The 23,689-nt window shown below is 44.2% G+C and overlaps 1 protein-coding gene across 3 annotated transcripts in view; it reads right to left on the bottom strand.

Moving 5' to 3' along the window:
* Nucleotides 1-23,689, bottom strand: part of ak5 (adenylate kinase 5) — a 197,447-nt gene that overhangs the window by 60,281 nt on the left and 113,477 nt on the right. The window lies entirely within an intron of this gene.

Genomic DNA, 23,689 nt, shown 5'->3' with positions numbered 1-23,689 from the left:
CCCAATGAAAATATCGCCTTTATGTAATGATTTTACTCCCACCTCTTTTGCGGCATTTATTTTGAAGGCACGTATAAATAACAACTACACACAGACAGACAGTGACTGACAGGTTGACACACACGTCAAAGTTACAAATAGTAGCATACAAGCATAGTAAATACAAATTGCTCAAAAAAAATGGTTTTTCAAAGATTTCAAAGAGAAGGAAAGTACCTTTATTGAGGTATCAGGGAAAGCATCGCTGTCTTGAAAGACTAGAACTTGTCCCGACACTTCCAGACGAAGCAGAGAAATATAGGAATATGTCTTCTGAGCAGAGGGCAAGTTCATCAAAAGAGTTGCTTTCTCAGTTGCAAAAGCAGCGAGGACTTTTCACAAAACTGCATTCAGCAAACAACAGAATTGCTGTCCACAAAAAAATGCTAAAAACATATCAAGCCATTCGCTGAATTCATTAAAGAATGTTTAATTGACTCTGCAGCAAAACATTGCCCCGACAAGAAAGAGCTGTTTGAAAATGTTTCCCTGTCAAGACGAACAGTGTTGAGGACATTGCAGAGAATATGGAACAACAGTTGAAAGACAAGGATTTCACCTACTTCTCCTTGGCCCTGGATGAGAGCAGTGATGCACATGACACAGCACAGTTGTTGATATTCTTACGAGGCAAAACCCCAAAACCCCAGAACTCCAGAACCCCAGAACTTCATAACCCCATAACTCCATAACTCCATAACCCCAGAACCCCAGAACTCCATAACCCCAGAACTCCATAACCCCAGAACTCCAGAACCCCAGAACTCCATAACCCCAGAACTCCATAACCCCATAACCCCAGAACCCCATAACTCCATAACCCCATAACTCCATAACCCCAGAACTCCATAACCCCATAACTCCATAACCCCAGAACCCCATAACCCCATAACCCCATAACCCCAGAACTCCAGAACCCCAGAACTCCAGAACCCCATAACTCCATAACCCCATAACTCCATAACCCCAGAACTCCATAACCCCAGAACTCCATAACCCCATAACCCCATAACCCCAGAACTCCATAACCCCATAACTCCATAACCCCAGAACTCCATAACCCCATAACTCCATAACCCCAGAACCCCAGAACTCCATAACCCCAGAACTCCATAACCCCAGAACTCCATAACCCCATAACTCCATAACTCCAGAACCCCAGAACCCCATAACTCCATAACCCCATAACTCCATAACCCCAGAACTCCATAACCCCATAACTCCATAACCCCAGAACCCCAGAACCTCAGAACCCCAGACTTTGAAACTACAGAGGAGTTTGCTTCAGAGCAGTCAATGAAGAGCACAACCACAGGGAAATATTTATTGGAGGAGGTTAATAAGTGTGTGGCAAAGCTGGGACTGAGTTTTGTAAAGTTATCCAATGTGACCACTGATGGGTGGCCAAACTTGACAGGAAAAAACGTTGGCCTTTTGAAAAGGATACAAGATCAAGTAGCTGAGCTGAACCCAGATCAGAAAAGTATTTTCCTGCATTGCATTATTCATCAGGAGGTGCTCTGTAAATGTGTTCTGAAAATGAGCCATGTTGTGGATACAGTCACTAAAGTGGTAAACTTCATAAGAGCAAAATCTTTAAACCCCAGACAGTTTGTCTCACTGTTGGAAGAGTCAGAGTCATGCAGATCTCCCCTACCACACAAACGTGAGATGGCGGAGTTTGGGGAAGGTGCTTAAAAGGGTGTGGGACCTGAAGTCGGAGATGGCAGAGTTTTTGCAAATGAAAGGAAAATATGTGGATTTCCCTCAACTGCAAGATAAAGAATGATTGGCTGATTTTGCCTTCGCCGTGGACATCATGGCCTTCATGAATGAACTGAATTCCAAACTACAAGGGATCGGCCATTTTGCACATCAGATGTAAAGCCTTGTCAAAGCCTTCAAGGGAAAATTACTCCTCCTGACCCGCCAAGTAGAAGCCAACAGTCTCACCCACCTTCTGACACTACTAGTCTGTTCCCTATCAGATGAGAACAATCTCACCCACCTTCCAACACTACTAGTCTGTTCCCTATCAGATGAGAACAATCTCACCCACCTTCCAACACTACTGGTCTGTTCCCTATCAGATGAGAACAATCTCACCCACCTTCCAACACTACTAGTCTGTTCCCTATCAGATGAGAACAATCTCACCCACCTTCCAACACTACTAGTCTGTTCCCTATCAGAAGAGAACAATCTCACCCACCTTCCTTCCAACACTACTAGTCTGTTCCCTATCAGATGAGAACAATCTCACCCACCTTCCAACACTACTGGTCTGTTCCCTATCAAATGAGAACAATCTCACCCACCTTCCTTCCAACACTACTAGTCTGTTCCCTATCAGAAGAGAACAATCTCACCCACCTTCCTTCCAACACTACTGGTCTGTTCCCTATCAGATGAGAACAATCTCACCCACCTTCCAACACTACTGGTCTGTTCCCTATCAGATGAGAACAATCTCACCCACCTTCCTTCCAACACTACTAGTCTGTTCCCTATCAGATGAGAACAATCTCACCCACCTTCCAACACTACTAGTCTGTTCCCTATCAGATGACCAATGGGAGAAGTATACATCGCTGCTACGTGCTTTGAACGGTGAGTTTTCTCGTCATTTTGAAGATTTCAAAGTGTTGGAAAATGACTTGCTGTTGGTTTCCTCTACCTTTCACCTTCAATGTGGATAACGCTCCCACTGACCTGCAACTTGAGCTTATCGATCTTCAGTCTGATGCAGTGATTGGAGAACTATTCCAAACAAATGTCACTGTCTAAGTTCTATGCATCTCTCGATGAACAAAACTTTCCAAAGAATTGGAGTCATGCTCAGAAGATGTTTGGGTCAACCTATGTATGTGAACAGACAGATCATCTCTAACTGACTCTCACCTCTCAGTAATCCTGCGCATAGCGACATCAGAAACTACACCTGACTTCACTGCTCTAGTCAATGCCCATCAGACTTCACTCCTCACACTGATTGAGTAGTTTAAATGTAATTTTCACACCAGCCTTCGCTTTGGTTCCCCCTCCTGTCCAGCTCAGGCGTTCGGCATCGCCGGCCTTCTAGCTGCTGCCGAATCTGCTGATGGCAAATGCCCTTCACTCATCAACCCCGGACTTGTCTCGTCATCATTACACACACCTGGTTCCAATCCCTACTCTATCACTGTATATACAGTTGAAGTCGGAAGTTTACATAAACTTAAGTTGGAGTCATTAAAACTTGTTTTTCAACCACTCCACAAATTTCTTGTTATCAAACTATAGTTTTGCCAAGTCGGTTAAGACATCTACTTTGTGCATGACACAAGTCATTTTTAAAACAATTGTTTACAGACAGATTATTTCACTGTATAATTCACTGTATCACAATTCCAGTTGGTCAGAAGTTAACATACACTAAGTTGTCTGTGCCTTTAAACAGCTTGAAAAATTCCAGAAAATGATGTGATGGCTTTAGAAGCTTCTGATAGGCTAATTTACATCATTTGAGTCAATTGGAGGTGTACCTGTGGATGTATTTCAAGGCCTAACTTCAAACTCAGTGCCTCTTCGCTTGACATCATGGGAAAATCAAAAGAAATCAGCCAAGACCTCAGAAAAAAATTGTAGACCTTCACACATCTGGTTCACCATTGGGAGCAATTTCCAAATGCCTGAAGGTACCACGTTCATCTGTACAAACAATAGTACGCAAGTATAAACACCATGGGACCACACAGCCGTCATACCGCTCAGGAAGGAGACACGTTCTGTCTCCTAGAGATGAACGTACTTTTGTGCGAAAATTACAAATCCATCCCAGAACAACAGCAAAGGACCTTGTGAAGATGCTGGAGGAAACAGGTACAAAAGTATCTATATCCACAGTAAAACGAGTCCTATATCGACATAACCTGAAAGGCCGCTCAGCAAGGAAGAAGCCGCTGCTCCAAAACCGCCATAATAAGCCAGACTACGGTTTACAACTGCACATGAGGACAGAGATTGTACTTTTTGGAGAAATGTCCTCTGGTCTGATGAAACAAAAATAGAACTGTTTTGCCACAATGATCATCGTTATGTTTGGAGGAAAAAGGGGGGGGCTTGCAAGCCGAAGAACCCCATCCCAACCGTGAAGCACGGGGGTGGCAGCATCATGTTGTGGGGGTGCTTTGGTGCAGGAGGGACTGGTGCACTTCACAAAATAGATGGCATCATGAGGACGGAAAATTATGTGGATATATTGAAGCAACATCTCAAGACATCAGTCAGGAAGTTAAAGCTTGGTCGCAAATGGGTCTTCCAAATGGACAATGACCCCAAGCATACTTCCAAAGTTGTGGCAAAATGGCTTAAGGACAACAAAGTCAAGGTATTGGAGTGGCCATCACAAAGCCCTGACCTCAATCCTATAGAAAATTTGTGGGCAGAACTGAAAAAGCGTGTGCGAGCAAAGAGGCCTACAAACCTGACTCAGTTACACCAGCTCTGTCAGGAGGAATGGGCCAAAATTCACCCAACTTATTGTGGGAAGCTTGTGGAAGGCTACCCGAAACGTTTGACCCAAGCTAAAGAATTTAAAGGCAATGCTACCAAATACTAATTGAGTGTATGTAAACTTCTGACCCACTGGGAATGTGATGAAAGAAATAAAAGCTGAAATAAATAATTCTCTCTACTATTATTCTGACATTTCACATTCTTAAAATAAAGTGGTGATCCTAACTGACCTAAGACAGGGAACGTTTTACACAGATTAAATGTCAGGAATTGTGAAAAACTGAGTTTAAATGTATTTGGCTAAGGTGTATGTAAACTTCCGACTTCAACTGTAGATCTTCTGCACAGATTCTGTCAGACCTGGGTCCTGACAGTAAATCTCAGTAAGAGATATGTCCAGTCGCCAGGACGACAAATACTAATTCCATCTAGACACTGTTTCCCTGGAGCACACAAAAAAACTATACATACCTCGGACCTAAACATCAGCGCCAAAGGTAACTTCCACAAAGCCGTGAACGAGCTGAGAGACAAGATGGCCCTTCACATAATATGACATCTGAAATGTCTGTAATATTTACTCAACACTTTTAGTTCTTTCACTTTTGTTTATTATCTACTTCACTTGCTTTGGTAATGTTAACATATATTTTCCCATGCCAATAAAGCCCTTAAATTGAAATTGAAATTGAGAGAGAGAGAGAGAGAGAGAGAGAAAACGGAGAAACTAAGGCTGGGATTCATTCTAACCCACGATAGCAAAATGTATTTACAATATTCATCCTGGCATTGGCCAACACACTTCTAATTCTGAAAAAGCTACTGCTACTGCTACTGCTACTGTACTGCTACTGTACTGCTACTGCACTGCTACTGCACTGCTACTGCTAGCACACTGCTACTGCTAGCACACTGCTACTGCTAGCACACTGCTACTGCTACTGCACTTCTACTGCTACTGCATTGCTACTGCTAGTACACTGCTACTGTACTGCTACTGCTACTGTACTGCTACTGCTACTGCACTGCTACTACACTGCTACTGCCCTGCTACTGCACTGCTACTGCTACTGCTAGTACACTGCTACTGCTAGCACACTGCTACTGCTAGCACACTGCTACTGCTACTGCACTTCTACTGCTACTGCATTGCTACTGCTAGTACACTGCTACTGCTACTGCACTGCTAGTACACTGCTACTGCTACTGCACTGCTACTGCTAGTACACTGCTACTGCTACTGCACTGCTACTGCTAGTGCACTGCTACTGCAGGCCTGCTACTGCCTGCACGCTGGCACTGCTACTGCACTGCTAGTACACTGCTACTGCTAGTGCACTGCTACTACACTGCTACTGCACTGCTACTGCTACTGCTAGTGCACTGCTACTGCACTGCTAGTCCGCACTGCTAGGCCTGCACACCTGCTACTGCTACTGCACTGCTACTGCTACTACACTGCTACTGCACTGCTACTGCACTGCCTGCACTGCACTGCTAGTACACTGCTACTGCTAGTGCACTGCTACTGCACTGCTACTGCTACTGCACTGCTACTGCTAGTGCACTGCTACTGCACTGCTAGTACACTGCTACTGCTAGTGCACTGCTACTACACTGCTACTGCACTGCTACTGCTACTGCTAGTGCACTGCTACTGCACTGCTAGTACACTGCTACTGCTACTACACTGCTACTGCACTGCTACTGCTACTACACTGCTACTGCTACTGCTAGTGCACTGCTACTACACTGCTACTGCTAGTGCACTGCTACTACACTGCTACTGCACTGCTACTGCTACTGCACTGCTACTACACTGCTACTGCTACTACACTGCTACTCCATCTGCTTTTTCTTCATCTGAGTATGTTTTCTCTCATAGTCCGAGACCATCAGGTCGTTGTGGTGGTTATACATTTCTCCTAAGTGGAGATTTTCTCTTTTCTCTCTCTCTTACCTGTCTATCTCATTTGAAGTCCATGCTGTCACTGTCACTTGTCCACTCAAGCTTAACATTGTTGTCATCTATCGCCCACCAGGTGCCCTTGGAGAGTTCCTCAATGAGCTTGACACTTTGATGAACTCATTTCCTTGACGATGGCTCACCGCTCTTCGTACTTGGCGACTTCAACCTCCCGACGTCTGCTTTCGAATTAATTTATTTCCAACTCTCTCTTTTCCCCCTTACTTGTCTCTTTTGACCTCACCCTTTCCCAATCCCTTCTAATTCACAAGGCCGGTGATACACTTGACCTCATCTTTACTAGAGGCATAATTATCCCACCTTCCTCTCCCTCCATAATCCTCCACCCCCTTCCCCCTTATTGAGTCTCCCCCCACATGACATCCTGCGGTGAGTAAGGTCTGGCCACCAGACAACCTGCCTGCTCAACCCCCCCATCCCATCCTCCAGAACATCTCTGGAGACCTTCTCCCATTCCTCACTTCCCTCATCCTCATCCCTGACCACTGGCTGCTCCCATCCTCAAGAAACCAACACTTGACTCACCTGACGTCAAGAACTAAAAAGACCTGTATCCCATCTTTCTTTTGTTTCCAAAACACTTGAGCGTGCTGTCTCTGATTAACTTTCTGGTTATCTCTCTCAGAACAATCTTCATTGACCTTAAACCAGTCAGGCTTCAAGACGGAGACTGCTCTTCTCTGTGTCACGGAGGCTCTCTCCGCACTGCCAAAGCTGACTCTCTCTCCTCTGTTCTCATCCTCCTAGATCTATCTGCTGCCTTCGACATCGTGAACCATCAGATCCTCCTCTCCACCCTCTCAGGGTTGGCCGTCTCAGGCTCGGCACACTCTTGGATTGCATCCTACCTGGCAGGTCTCTCCTACCAGGTGACGTGGAGAGGATCTGTGTCTGCATCACGTACTCTCACTACTGGTGTCCCCCAGTGCTCGGTTCTAGGCCCTCTCCAGTCTGGACTACTGCAACTCGCTGATGGGCTGGGCTCCCCACTTGTGACATCAAACCCCTGCAACGTAATCCAGAACGCTGCAGCCCGCCTGGTTTTCAACCTTCCCAAGTTCTCTCATGTCACCCCGCTTCTCCTCACACTCCACTGGCTTCCAGTTGAAGCTCTCATCCACTACCAGACCATGGTGCTTACCTACAGAGCAGCAAGATGAACTGACCCTCCCTACCTTCAGGCTATGATCAAACCCTACACCCCAACCCGAGTACTCCGTTCTGCCACCTCTGGTCTCTTGGCTCTCCCACCCCTACGGGAGGGCAGCTCCCGCTCAGACCAGTCCAAACTGTTCTCTGTTCTAGCACTCCAATGGCGGAACCAGCTTCTCGCTGAAGCTAGGACAGCAGAGTCCCTGCCCATCTTCCTTTTCAAACAGAATCTTAAATAATCCTCCGCCTCACCCTTAACCAGTACTTGCATTTGACCCCCCCTCCCTTTCTATCTCTGACTACTGATAGCTACTTTAATGAGGAAAAATGTACTTTCTATGCCTGTGATATGTGGTTGTCCCACCTAGCTATCTGGAGATGAATGTACTGACTATGACTGGTCCACCTAGCTATCTGGAGATGAATGTACTGACTGGTCCACCTAGCTATCTGGAGATTAATGTACTGACTATGACTGGTCCACCTAGCTATCTGGAGATGAATGTACTGACTATGACTGGTCCACCTAGCTATCTGGAGATGAATGTACTGACTATGACTGGTCCACCTAGCTATCTGGAGATTAATGGACTGACTATGACTGGTCCACCTAGCTATCTGAAGATGAATGTACTGACTGGCCCACCTAGCTATCTGGAGATGAATGTACTGACTGGTTCACCTAGCTATCTGGAGATGAATGGACTGACTATGACTGGTCCACCTAGCTATCTGGAGATGAATGTACTGACTATGACTGGTCCACCTAGCTATCTGAAGATGAATGTACTGACTATGACTGGTCCACCTAGCAATCTGGAGATGAATGTACTGACTGGTCCACCTAGCTATCTGGAGATGAATGGACTGACTATGACTGGTCCACCTAGCTATCTGGAGATGAATGTACTGACTATGACTGGTCCACCTAGCTATCTGGAGATGAATGTACTGACTATGACTGGTCCACCTAGCTATCTATCTGGAGATGAATGTACTGACTATGACTGGTCCACCTAGCTATCTGGAGATGAATGTACTGACTGGTCCACCTAGCTATCTGGAGATCAATGGACTGACTATGACTGGTCCACCTAGCTATCTGGAGATGAATGTACTGACTATGACTGGTCCACCTAGCTATCTGGAGATGAATGTACTGACTATGACTGGTCCACCTAGCTATCTGGAGATGAATGTACTGACTATGACTGGTCCACCTAGCTATCTGGAGATGAATGTACTGACTATGACTGGTCCACCTAGCTATCTGGAGATGAATGTACTGACTGGTCCACCTAGCTATCTGGAGATGAATGTACTGACTGGTCCACCTAGCTATCTGGAGATGAATGGACTGACTATGACTGGTCCACCTAGCTATCTGGAGATGAATGTACTGACTATGACTGGTCCACCTAGCTATCTGGAGATGAATGTACTGACTATGACTGGTCCACCTAGCTATCTATCTGGAGATGAATGTACTGACTATGACTGGTCCACCTAGCTATCTGGAGATGAATGTACTGACTATGACTGGTCCACCTAGCTATCTGGAGATGAATGGACTGACTATGACTGGTCCACCTAGCTATCTGGAGATGAATGTACTGACTGGTCCACCTAGCTATCTATCTGGAGATTAATGGACTGACTATGACTGGTCCACCTAGCTATCTGGAGATGAATGGACTGACTATGACTGGTCCACCTAGCTATCTGGAGATGAATGTACTGACTGGTCCACCTAGCTATCTGGAGATTAATGGACTGACTGTAAATCGATCTGGATTAGAGTGTCTGCTAAATGACTAAAATGTAAAAGGTAAATGTAGTGCACTATATATGGAATAGGGCTCTGGTCTAAAGTAGTGCACCATATATTGAATAGGGCTCTGGTCTAAAGTAGTGCACTATATATGGAATAGGGCCCTGGTCTAAAGTAGTGCACTATATATGGAATAGGGCTCTGGTCTAAAGTAGTGTACTATATATGGAATAGGGCTCTGGTGTAAAGTAGTGCACTATATATGGAATAGGGCTCTGGTCTAAAGTAGTGCACTATATATGGAATAGGGCACTGGTCTAAAGTAGTGCATTATATAGGGAATAGGGTGCCATTTGGAACAAACTGTATGCAGCTGCAACATTATAATTTTTTTTGACAGCAACAGCGGGTGGGTATCAACGGGGAGTCTGGGTATCAACGGGGAGTCTGGGTAGAGAAATCCATCAGGTTGGCTGCTCACTGTGGGGCTGAACAGTTTTAACAGTAACAGAAAGGCAGGGTAGACTGGGTTTTAACTGTATCAGAAAGGCAGGGTAGACTGGGGTTTTAACAGTATCAGAAAGGCAGGGTAGACTGGGGTTTTTACTGTATCAGAAAGGTAGGGTAGACTGGGGTTTTAACAGTATCAGAAAGGCAGGGTAGACTGGGGTTTTAACAGTATCAGAAAGGCAGGGTAGACTGGGGTTTTAACTGTATCAGAAAGGCAGGGTAGACTGGGGTTTTTACTGTATCAGAAAGGCAGGGTAGACTGGGGTTTTAACAGTATCAGAAAGGCAGGGTAGACTGGGGTTTTTACTGTATCAGAAAGGCAGGGTAGACTGGGGTTTTAACTGTATCAGAAAGGCAGGGTAGACTGGGGTTTTTACTGTATCAGAAAGGCAGGGTAGACTGGGGTTTTAACAGTATCAGAAAGGCAGGGTAGACTGGGGTTTTAACAGTATCAGAAAGGCAGGGTAGACTGGGGTTTAACTGTATCAGAAAGGCAGGGTAGACTGGGGTTTTAACTCTATCAGAAAGGCAGGGTCGACTGGGGTTTTAACTGTATCAGAAAGGCAGGGTAGACTGGGGTTTTAACAGTATCAGAAAGGTAGGGTAGACTGGGGTTTTAACAGTATCAGAAAGGCAGGGTAGACTGGGGTTTTAACAGTATCAGAAAGGTAGGGTAGACTGGGGTTTTAACAGTATCAGAAAGGCAGGGTAGACTGGGGTTTTAACAGTATCAGAAAGGCAGGGTAGACTGGGGTTTTAACAGTATCAGAAAGGCAGGGTAGACTGGGGTTTTAACAGTATCAGAAAGGTAGGGTCGACTGGGGTTTTAACAGTATCAGAAAGGTAGGGTAGACTGGGGTTTTAACAGTATCAGAAAGGTAGGGTAGACTGGGGTTTTAACTGTATCAGAAAGGTAGGGTAGACTGGGGTTTTAACAGTATCAGAAAGGCAGGGTAGACTGGGGTTTTAACAGTATCAGAAAGGCAGGGTAGACTGGGGTTTTAACAGTATCAGAAAGGCAGGGTAGACTGGGGTTTTTACTGTATCAGAAAGGCAGGGTAGACTGGGGTTTTAACAGTATCAGAAAGGTAGGGTAGACTGGGGTTTTAACAGTATCAGAAAGGCAGGGTAGACTGGGGTTTTAACAGTATCAGAAAGGTAGGGTAGACTGGGGTTTTAACAGTATCAGAAAGGTAGGGTAGACTGGGGTTTTAACAGTATCAGAAAGGCAGGGTAGACTGGGGTTTTAACAGTATCAGAAAGGTAGGGTAGACTGGGGTTTTAACAGTATCAGAAAGGCAGGGTAGACTGGGGTTTTAACAGTATCAGAAAGGTAGGGTAGACTGGGGTTTTAACAGTATCAGAAAGGTAGGGTAGACTGGGGTTTTAACAGTATCAGAAAGGTAGGGTAGACTGGGGTTTTAACAGTATCAGAAAGGTAGGGTAGACTGGGGTTTTAACAGTATCAGAAAGGTAGGGTAGACTGGGGTTTTTACTGTATCAGAAAGGCAGGGTAGACTGGGGTTTTAACATTATCAGAAAGGTAGGGTAGACTGGGGTTTTAACAGTATCAGAAAGGCAGGGTAGACTGGGGTTTTAACAGTATCAGAAAGGCAGGGTCGACTGGGGTTTTTACTGACTGACTGACTGTTGACTCATCCAGAGGGCATACTGTCTGACTGACTGAAGGCTCGTCAATAGGGCATATTGACTGACTGTTGGCTCGTCCAGAGGGCATACTGACTGACTGACTGTTGGCTCGTCCAGAGGGCATACCGACTGACTGACTGTTTGCTCGTCCAGAGGGCATACTGACTGACTGACTGACTGTTTGCTCGTCCATGGGGCATACTGATTGTCTGACTGACTGTTGGCTCATCCAGAGGGCATACTGACTGACTGATTGTTGGCTCGTCCAGAGGGCATACCGACTGAGTGACTGTTTGCTCGTCCAAAGAGCATACTGACTGACTGACTGTTTCTCCTTCACCCAAATCCAGACAACTGATGTTCTGAAATAGCTGCAAAATCTGGTCCCCTACAAATCAGCTGGGCTAGACAACCTGGACCCTCTCTTTCTAAAATTATCAGCCGAAATTGTTGCAACCCCTATTACTAACCTGTTCAACCTCTCGTTCGTATCATCTGAGATCCCCAAAGATTGGAAAGCTGCCGCGGTCATCCCCCTCTTCAAAGGGGGAGACACTCTAGACCCAAACTGTTATAGACCTATATCCATCCTGCCCTGCCTTTCTAAGGTCTTCGAAAGCCAAGTTAACAAACGGATCACCGACCATTTCGAATCCCACCATACCTTCTTCACTATGCAATCTGGTTTCCGAGCTGGTCATGGGTGCACCTCAGCCACGCTCAAGGTCCTAAACGATATCATAACTGCCATCAATAAAAGACAGTACTGTCCAGCCGTATTCATCGACCTGGCCAAGGCTTCGACTCTGTCAATCACCGCATTCTTATCGGCAGACTCAATAGCCTTGGTTTCTCAAATGACTGCCTCACCTGGCTCACCAACTACTTCTCAGATAGAGTTCATTGTGTCAAATCGGAGGGCCTGTTGTCCGGACCTCTGGCAGTCTCTATGGGGGTGACACAGGGTTCAATTCTTGGGCCGACTCTCTTCTCTGTATATATCAATGATGTCGCTCTTGCTGCTGGTAATTCTCTGATCCACCTCTACGCAGACGACACCATTCTGTATACTTCTGGCCCTTCTTTGGACACTGTGTTAACAAACCTCCAAACGAGCTTCAATGCCATACAACACTCCTTCCGGGGCCTCCAACTGCCGTACCCGCCCGCCCAACTAGCATCACTACTCTGGACGGTTCTGACTTAGAATATGTGGACAAATACCTAGGTGTCTGGTTCGACTATAAATTCTCCTTCCAGACTCATATTAAACATCTCCAATCCAAAATTAAATCAAGAATTGGCTTCTTATTTCGCAACAAAGCCTCCTTCTCTCATGCTACCAAACATACCCTCGTAAAACTGACTATCCTACCGATCCTTGTCATGACGTGGCCCTCTTTGGGTATAGCGAGTAACATCCCCCTCTCTCTCACCACCTCTCTCTTCCTCCTACATGCAGGTTCTGTTATCTCAGGTCATAAATTCCTGGAGGAGACCCTCTCCCCCCCGGCCATGCAGTATAGAGAGAGAGTTTCACAGTAGAACAAAGGAACTTCTTCTACATCACAGAACTTGAGAACTGAACAATATCCATGTTTTGGAGAATGTGTAAACGGTCGGTGGAGTAGCCAGCTACGACCCGATCCGTTTTGTTTCATGTTTGTGACCACATAAAAGACAATACAGCCACATTACCATAACTCTGTTTATACAGGAGCCTCCGTTATGAGGTTTGAGTCTAATTATTGTATAAAATGAATGAGTAAAGATGAAACTATTTGTGAAATGATGTAAGGTGATGTTGAACCATTAATGTGAGAGAATTGTATTCTCTTTAAAGTTTAACTAAGTCATTGGTCCGCCCCCGTGAGCACAGACATTGGTCTGGCGTCATGGGACAGCCCTTTTCTACTGTTTCGAATATAACCCCCACCTGAAGAAATCCTCTTGAGACCATGCCTACCTCGGTCAGCTGAGGGAGCAAAGGTTTGAGTAGAGAAAACAAAAACCTCAGTATAAGCTAAGGCTGTAAGGGTTTTTGAATTCCTAACCATACCACGTGTTTAAACTCTGAGACTATCGATCCCGACAGAATAAGAGCAACTCTTCGATGCTAATTACTAGTCTGCAGCTAGAAATTATGTACCATTGAATGCGAGGACCGACAACCGCCGAAACATCTATTCCATAAGAACATTTCTGAAAGGGACTCTGAAGTATCCATTCTAACCACGAAAGACTTCTTGGAAGCAGATGGAGAGACGAGCGGATGAACTTTCCAACAGAAAGATGGACGATTCCAACAGAGATCTCTGACGACACACTGAGCGTAAATATATATTGATTGCAATGATTCCCGAATGAGTGAGCGTTCATGTGCAGAGGCTTAGCATTTCAATTAATAATTATCAACTGTGTAGTGACTCTTGTAATTCCCGTCCTTCTCAGTCCACACCCACTTCCCTTTGTCCACCAAGCCGCCATATCGGCTTTGCCCACTAGGGACCCTCGCCTATCATTTCCTTGTAACCATATCTACTGTTTGTTTGTTTATGCATTTCTGTGATTATTTAGTTAGTTAGTAAATAAATGATTAAGACAATTGGTGTATGGATGATTCATAGTAAAGGCTGGGTTCGTGCAGATTACCAACAATTTACGACGTTCAAAATGAGACTAACGTGAGGTAAAGAATAATTCATTAATTAGAAGACTAATTAGATATTAAAATATCTGAAGAGTTATATTAGGAAAATTATAATTTTGTAATCTGAAGATTTTCCTCGGTGCCCCGACTTCCTAGTTAATTACATTTACATGATTCGTTTAGTCACATAATAATAATTACAGAGAATTGATTTGATAAAATAACAAAGACACGACATCACCAAAGCCCCATATACTACCCACCACTGCGACCTGTATGCTCTCGTTGGCTGGCCCTCACTACATATCTGTCGCCAAACCCACTGACTCCAGGTCATCTATAAGTCTTTGCTAGGTAAAGCCCCACCTTATCTCAGCTCACTGGTCACCATAGCAGCACCCACCTGTAGCACGCACTCCAGCAGGTATATTTCACTGGTCATCCCCAAAGCCAACACGGAATTGGTCGCCTTTCCTTCCAGTTCTCTGCTGACAATGACTGGAACGAATTGCAAAAATCACTGAAGCTGGAGACTTATATTTCCCTCTCTAACTTTAAGCATCAGCTGTCTGAGCAGCTTACCGATCACTGTACCTGTACATAGCCCATCTGTAAATAGCCCACCCAACTACCTCATCCCCATATTGTTATTTATTCTCTTGCTCTTTTACACCCCAGTATCTCTACTTGCACATCATCATCTGCACATCTATCACTCCAGTATTAATGCTAAATTGTAATTATTTTCGCCTCTTAGGCGTATTTATTGCCTTACCTCCCTTCTCTTCTACATTTGCACACACTGTATATAGACTTTTTCTATTGTGTTATTGACTGTATGTTTGTTAATGTGTAACTCTGTGTTGTTGTTTGTGTGGTTAAATAAAAGTGAAATAATAGTAAAAAAAAAATAACAATAATGTAACTGTAACCTCTAACTGCCCTGAATGCCTCTACTGATCCTACAGCTATTGTATGCAGTAATCATGTGCCTATGAACCAGATTTATACTGTTAGCACTGAGCCAGTGTGCCCTAGGAGGAAGTCCACTGTGTGCAGCTCACCCTGCACTAACATAAATAACATAAGCATATCTACTGCCGCTAAGCTTCCCAGTAAAACAAGTAAGCATCCCAGAAGAAAAGTGCTCAAAATATCCCACGTTAACATATGTAGCTTAAGAAACAAGGTTCATGAAATCAATAATTTACTAGTAACAGATGATGATATTCTGACTATCTCTGAAACTCACTTGGATAATACCTTTGATGATACTGTGGTAGAAATACAAGGTTATAACATCTACAGAAAAGACAGACATGCCAATGGTGGAGGTATTGCTGTTTATATTCAGAACCACGTTCCTGTAAAAATTAGAGAGGATCTCATGTTAAATAGTGTTGAAGTAATATGGCTACAGGTTCATCTGCCTCACCTAAAGCCCATTCTGGTAGGAAGCTGCTACAGACCACCAAGTGCTAACAGTCAGTATCTGGATAATGTGTGAAGTTCTTGATGATGTATGTGATATCGACAAAGAGGTATATTCTCTGGGTGATTTAAATATTTACTAGCTTTCTTCGAGCTGCAACCTGGTTCAGGTTATCAATCAACCTACCAGGGTAGTTACAAACAGCACAGGAATTAAATCATCAACATGTATTGATCACATCTTTTAATAATGCTGCAGAAATTATCTTGAAAGCAGTATCCAGATCCATCAGATGTAGTGATCACAATATAGTAGCCATATCTAGGAAAACCAAAGCTCCAAAGGCTGGGACTAATTATAGTGTATAAGAGGTCATACAATACGTTTTGTAGTGATTCCTATGTTGTTGATGTAAATAATATCAGTTCGTGTAATGAGGAGCACTTGAAAACAAGGGAGAGCCGCACACTCTTAATATCCAACGTTTCGACATCCAAGCTGTCTTCATCAGGGTATGATGAATACCCTGATGAAGACAGCTTGGCTGTCGAAACGTTGGATATTACATTTTTGCATCTGAGCTCCTAGAGTGTGCGGCTCTCCCTTGTTTTCTACTCCGCTAGCCAGCACCTCGCCTTTATAGGTGTGCGTTTCTTGTCCTTCTAGAGTGTAATGAGGAGCAAACAGACACTGCTTATTCCAGTTGCTAATAAGCATGCACCCATTAAGAAAATGACTGTAAAAACTGGGAATTGATGAGGAATTGAAAAATTGTATGGTTGAGAGGTACGAGGCAAAAGGAACGGCAAATAAAGCTGGCCGCACAACCGATTGGCAAACTTATTGCAAATTGAGAAATCATGTGAATAAACTGAATAAAAAGAAGAAGAAGAAACTACACTATGAAACCAAGATAAATTAAATAAAGAATGATCGTAAAAAGCTTTGGAGCACCTTAAATGAAATTCTGGGAAAAAGGCAAACTCGGCTCCATCCTTCATTGAATCAGATGGCTCATTCATCACAAAACCCACTGATATTGCCAACTACTTTAATGATTTTTTTCATTGGCAAGATTAGCGAGAATATTTGTTGGTCTATGGCGTGTAATGAGGACCAACCAGAAGCTGCACTCGACACATTTATGAAATTGCTTATTCCAGTTACTAATAAGCATGCACCCATTTAAGAAAATTACTGTAAAAACTTAAATCCCCGTGGATTGATGAAGAATTGCAATATTGTATGGTTGTGAGAGATGAGGAAAAAGGAATGGCAAATAAGTCTTGCTGCACAGCTGATCAGCAATGAAACAAAGATACACTCCAGTAGAGCTGTATATACAGTATATATATATATATATAATATAATATGTATATACAGGACCAGTCAAAAGTTTTATAACACCTACTCATTCAAGGGTTTTTCTTTATTTTTATTATTTTCTACATTGTAGAATAATAGTGAAGACATCAAAACTATGAAATAACACATATGGAATCATGTAGTAACCAAAGAAGTGTTAAACAAATCAAAATATATTTTATATTTGAGATTCTTCAAATAGACACCCTTTGCCTTGATGACAGCTTTGCACACTCTTGGCATTCTCTCAACCAGCTTCATGAGATGGAATGCAGGTGTGCCTTCTTAAAAGTTCATTTGTGGAATTTCTTTCCTTCTTAGTGCATTTGAGCCAATCAGTTGTGTTGTGACAAGGTAGGGGTGGTATACAGAAGATAGCCCTATTTGGTAAAAGATCAAGTCCATATTATGGCAAGAACAGCTCAAATAAGCAAAGAGAAACGATAGTACATCATTACTTTAAGACATGAAGGACAGTCAATACGGACAATTTCAGTCGCAAAAACCATCAACCGCTGTGATGAAACTGGCTCTCATGAGGACCGCCACAGGAAAGGAAGACCCAGAGTTACCTCTGCTGCTGAGGATAAGTTCATTAGAGATACCAGCCTCAGAAATTACAGCCCAAATAAATGCTTCACAGAGTTCAAGTAACAGACTCATCTTAACATAAACTGTTCAGAGGAGACTGTGTAAATCAGGCCTTCATGGTCGATTTGCTGCAAAGAAACCACTACTAAAGGACACCAATAATAATAAGAAACTTGCTTGGGCCAAGAAACACGAGCAATGGACATTAGACCGTTGGAAATTTGTCCTTTGGTCTGATGAGTCCAAATTGGAGATTTTTGGTTCCAACAGCAGTGTCTTTGTAAGACAAGGTGTGGGTGAACGGATGATCTCCGCATGTGTATTTCCCACCGTAAAGCATGGAGGAGGAGGTGTTATGTTGTGGGGGTGTTTTGCTGGTGACACTGTCTGTGATTTATTTAGAATTCAATACACACTTAACCAGCATGGCTACCACAGCATTCTGCAGTGATACGCCATCCCATCTGGTTTGGGCTTAGTGGGACTATCATTTGTTTTTCAACAGGACAATGACCCAACACACCTCCAGGCTGTGTAAGGGATATTTTACCAAAAACGAGTGATGGAGTGCTTCATCAGATGACCTGGCCTCCACAAACCCCCGACCTCAACCAAATTGAGATGGCTTGGGATGAGTTGGACCACAGAGTGAAGGAAAAGCAGCCAACAAGTCCTCAGCATACAGCATGTGGGAACTCCTTCAAGACTGTTAGAAAAGCATTCCAGGTGAAGCTGGTTGAGAGAATGCCAAGAGTGTGCAAAGCTGTCATCAAGGTAAAGGGTGGCTATTTGAAGAATTTGTTTAACACTTTTTTGGTTACTACATGATTCCATATGTGTTTTTTCACAGTTTTTATGTCTTCACTATTATTCCACAATGTAGAAAATAGTCAAAATAAAGAAAAACCTTTGAAAGAGTAGGTGTTCTAAAACTTTTGACCGGTATGGTAGATTACATAAAGAATGATAGTTAAAAGCTTTGGCGCACCTTAAATACATTTTTTGGGTAAAATGGCAAACTCGGCTCCATCATTCATTGAATCAGATGGCTCATTCATCACAAAACCCACTGATATTGCCAACTACTTGAACGATTTAACAGTCAGTCAGTCAGTATGCCCTATAGACGAGCAAACTATTAAATCCCCATGGATTGATGAGGAAATGAAAAGATTGAATGGTTGAGAGGGATGAGGCAAAAGGAATGGCAAATAAGTCTGGCTGCACAACCGATTGGCAATGAAACACAGACAAATGACATAAAGAATGATAGTTACAAGTTTTGGAGCACCTTAAATTATATTTTGGGGAAAAAAGCAAACTCAACTCCATCATTCATTAAATCAGATGGCTCATTCATCACAAAACCGACTGATATTGCCAACGACTTTAATGATTTTTTCATTGGCAAGATTAGCAAATTTAGGCATGACATGCCAGCAACAAATGCTGACACTACACAACCAAGTATATCTGACCAAATTATGAAAGACAAGCATTGTCATTTTGAATTCCGTAGAGTCAGTGTGGAAGAGGTGAAAAAATTATTGCTGTCTATCAACAACGACAAGCCACCGGGATCTGGCAACTTGCATCGAAAATTACTGAGGATAATAGCAGACGATATTGCCACATCTTCAATTTAAGCCTATTAGAGAGTGTGTTGCCCTCAGGCCTGGAGGGAAGCAAAAGTCATTCTGCGACCTAAGAATAGTAAAGACCCCTTTACTGGCTCAAATAGTCAACCAAATCAGCCTGTTACCAACCTTTAGTAAAGTTTTTGTGTTTGACCAGATACAATGCTATTTTACAGTAAACAAATTGACAACAGACTTTCAGCATGGATATAGGGAAGGACACTCAACAAGCACAGCACTTACACAAATGGCTGATGATTGGCTGAGAGAAATTGATGATAAAAAGATTGTGGGGGCTGTTTTGTTAGACTTCAGTGCGGACATTTGACATTATCGATCATAGTCTGCTGCTGGCAAAACGTATGTGTTATGGCTTTACACCGCCTGCTATATTGTGGATAAAGAGTTATCTGTCTAACAGAACACAGAGGGTGTTCTTTAATGGAAGCCTCTCCAACATAATCCAGGCAGAATCAGGAATTCCCCAGGGCAGCTGTCTAGGCCCCTTACTTTTTTCAATCTTTTTTTTTGGAGTAAAGCCAGAGTGTCTATGTATGCCGATGACTCAACACTATACACATCAGCTACTAGAGCGACTGAAATGACTGCAACACTTAACAAAGAGTTGCAGTTAGTTTTAGAGTGGGTGGCAAGGAATAAGATAGTCCTAAATATTTCTAAAACTAAAAGCATTGTATTTGGGACAAATCATTCACTAAACCCTAAACCTCAACTATGTCTTGTAATAAATAATGTGGAAATTGAGCAAGTTGAAGTAAACTGCTTGGAGTAACCCTGGATTGTAAACTGTCATGATCGAAGCATATTGATACAATAGTAGCTAAGATGGGGAGAAGTATGTCCATAATAAAGCGCTGTTCTACCTTCTTAATAGCACTATCAACATGGCAGGTCCTACAAGCCCTAGTTTTGTTACACTGTTCAGTCGTGTGGTCTGACCAATCGGAATCCACTCTTCAAGATTCTTTTGATCACATGGACTGGGAAATATTCCAGGCAGCCTCAGAGAATAACATCGATTTATACGCTGACTTAGTGAGTGAATTTATAAGGAAGTGCATTGGAGATGTTGTACCCACTGTCACTATTAAAACCTACCCTAACCAGAAACCATGGATGGATGGCGGCAAAACTGAGAGAGTGAACCATCGCTTTTAACCATGGCAAGGTGACTGGGAATATGGCCGAATACAAACAGTGTAGTTATTTCCGCCGTAAGGCAAACAAACAATGAAAACGTCAGTATAGAGACAAAGCAGAATCGCAATTCAACGGCTCAGACACGAGACATATGTGGCAGGGTCTACAGACAATCACCGACTACAAAAGGGAAAACCAGCCATGTCGCGGACACAGACGTCTAGCTTCCGGACAAACTAAACACCTTCTTCGCCTGCTTTGAGGATAACACAGTGCCACCGACGGGGCACGTTAACCCTTGCAAGGTTGTCAGCCCAGATGGCATCCTTAGCCGCGTCTTCAGAGCATGCGCAAAACAGCTGGCTGGAATGTTTACAGACATATTCAATATCTCCCTATCCCAGTCTGCTGTCCCCACATGCTTCAAGATGTCCACCATTGTTCCTGTACCCAAGAAAGCAAAGGTAACTGAACTAAATGACTATCGCCCCGTAGCACTCACTTCTGTCATCATGAAGTGCTTTGAGAGACTAGTCAAGGATCATATCACCTATACCTTACCCAACACCCTAAACCCACTTTAATTTGCTTATCGCCCCAATAGATCCACGCCCCAATAGATCGCACTGCACACTGCCCTATCCCATCTGGACAAGAGTTTTTCTGGATTTTATTGTTATTATTCTGTCTCTCACTGTTCAAATAAACCTACCATTAAAATTATAGACTGATCATTTCTTTGTCAGTGGGCAAACGTACAAAATCAGCAGGGGATCAAATACTTTTTTCCCCTCACTGTATATAGTGTCTACATTATCTCTATAGTGACCCCCGCCCTTTGCAACTGGTTCCTGGACTTCCTGACGGGCGAACCCCAGGTGGTGAAGGTAGGAAAAAACACCTCCACTTCGCTGATCCTCAACACAGGTGCCACACAAGGGTGCGTGCTCAGCCCGCTCCTGTATTCCCTGTTCACCCATGACTGTGTGGCCACACACGCCTCCAACTCAATCATCAAGTTTGTAGACGATACAACAGTAGTAGGCCTGATTGCCAACAATGACGAGACCGCCTACAGGGAGGAGGTGAGGGCCCTTGGAGTGTGGTGCCAGGAAAATAACCTCAACGTCAACAAAACAAAGGAGCTGATCGTGGACTTCAGGAAACAGCAGAGGGAGCACCCCCCTATCCACATTGGACAGGACTGCAATAGAGAAGGTGGGAAGCGTCAAGTTCCTCAGACAGGGACAGCATCAGCGCCTCTTCAACCTCAGGAGGCTGACAAAATTTGTCTTGGCCCCTTAAAACACTCACAAACTTTTACAGATGCACAATTGAGAGCATCCTGTTGGGCTGTATCACTGCCTGGTACGGCAACTGCACCACCCGCAACCTCAGGGCTCTCCAGAGGATGGTGCGGTCTGCCCAACACATCACCGGGGGCAAACTATCTGCCCTCCAGGACACCTACAGCACCCGATGTCACAGGAAGGCCAAAAAGATCATCAAGGACAACAACCACCCGAGCCATTGCCTGTTCACCCCACTATCATCCAGAAGGCGAGGTCAGTACAGGTGCATCAAAGCTGGGACCGAGAGACTGAAGAAAAGCTTCTATCTCAAGGCCATCAGACTGCTAAACAGCCATCACTAGCATATATATAGGCTGCTGCCCTATATAAATAGACTTGAAATCACTGGCCACTTTAATAATGGAACACTAGTCACTTTAATCATGTTTGGGGAGGTGTTCTTCATTTTAATAAAAAAATTCTCCCCCGAAGGTGAATTTGATATCAGATTTCTGATATATTTGTTCAACAAACTAAACATTTTATTTGAATAACAATTCACTGAAGAGTAAAGATGGCTTCATGTATTGTTGTTCTGCTTACTGCCACAATGACATGTCAATCATTATGTAAGGTTTAATCAACAAATAATGCATGCTGTCACGTTTACTCTCGCGTTCGATGTCGCCGGTTTACCAACCACCGGTCCTGGCAACCATCATTACACGCACCTGGCAACCATCATTACACGCACCCGGCAACCATCATTACACGCACCCGGCAACCATCATTACACGCACCCGGCAACCATCATTACACGCACCTGGCAACCATCATTACATGCACCTGGCAACCATCATTACACGCACCTGGCAACCATCATTACACGCACCTGGCAACCATCATTACACGCACCTGGCAACCATCATTACACGCACCTGGCAACCATCATTACATGCACCTGGCAACCATCATTACACGCACCTGGCAACCATCATTACATGCACCTGGCAACCATCATTACCCGCACCTGGCAACCATCATTACATGCACCTGGCAACCATCATCAGATACACCTGGCAACCATCATTACCCGCACCTGGCAACCATCATTACATGCACCTGGCAACCATCATCAGACACACCTGGCAACCATCATCAGACACACCTGGCAACCATCATTACCTGCACCTGGCAACCATCATTACATGCACCTGGCAACCATCATCAGACACACCCGGCAACCATCATTACCTGCACCTGGCAACCATCATTACATCCACCTGGCAACCATCATCAGACACACCTGGCAACCATCATTACCTGCACCTGGCAACCATCATTACCCGCACCTGGCAACCATCATTACATGCACCTGGCAACCATCATTACCCGCACCTGGCAACCATCATTACACGCACCTGGCAACCATCATCAGACGCACCCGGCAACCATCATTACCCGCACCTGGCAACCATCATTACCCGCACCTGGCAACCATCATTACACGCACCTGGCAACCATCATTACACGCACCTGGCAACCATCATTACATGCACCTGGCAACCATCATTCCCAACACCTGGCAACCATCATTACATGCACCTGGCAACCATCATTACACGCACCTGGCAACCATTATTACCCGCACCTGGCAACCATCATTACCCGCACCTGGCAACCATCATTACCCGCACCCGGCAACCATCATTTCACGCACCCGGCAACCATTATTACCCGCACCTGGCAACCATCATTACACGCACCTGGCAACCATCATCAGACACACCTGGCAACCATCATTACCCGCACCTGGCAACCATCATTACACGCACCTGGCAACCATCATCAGACACACCTGGCAACCATCATTACACGCACCTGGCAACCATCATCAGACACACCTGGCAACCATCATTACATGCACCTGGCAACCATCATCAGACACACCTGGC

Source organism: Salmo salar, chromosome 03 (genome assembly GCF_965601325.2).
Source record: "Salmo salar chromosome 03, fSalSal1, whole genome shotgun sequence".
Classification (NCBI taxonomy): Eukaryota; Metazoa; Chordata; class Actinopteri; order Salmoniformes; family Salmonidae; genus Salmo; species Salmo salar.
The sequence above is the reverse complement of the archived record's forward strand: the minus strand, read 5'-3'. Positions and strand labels throughout refer to the sequence as shown.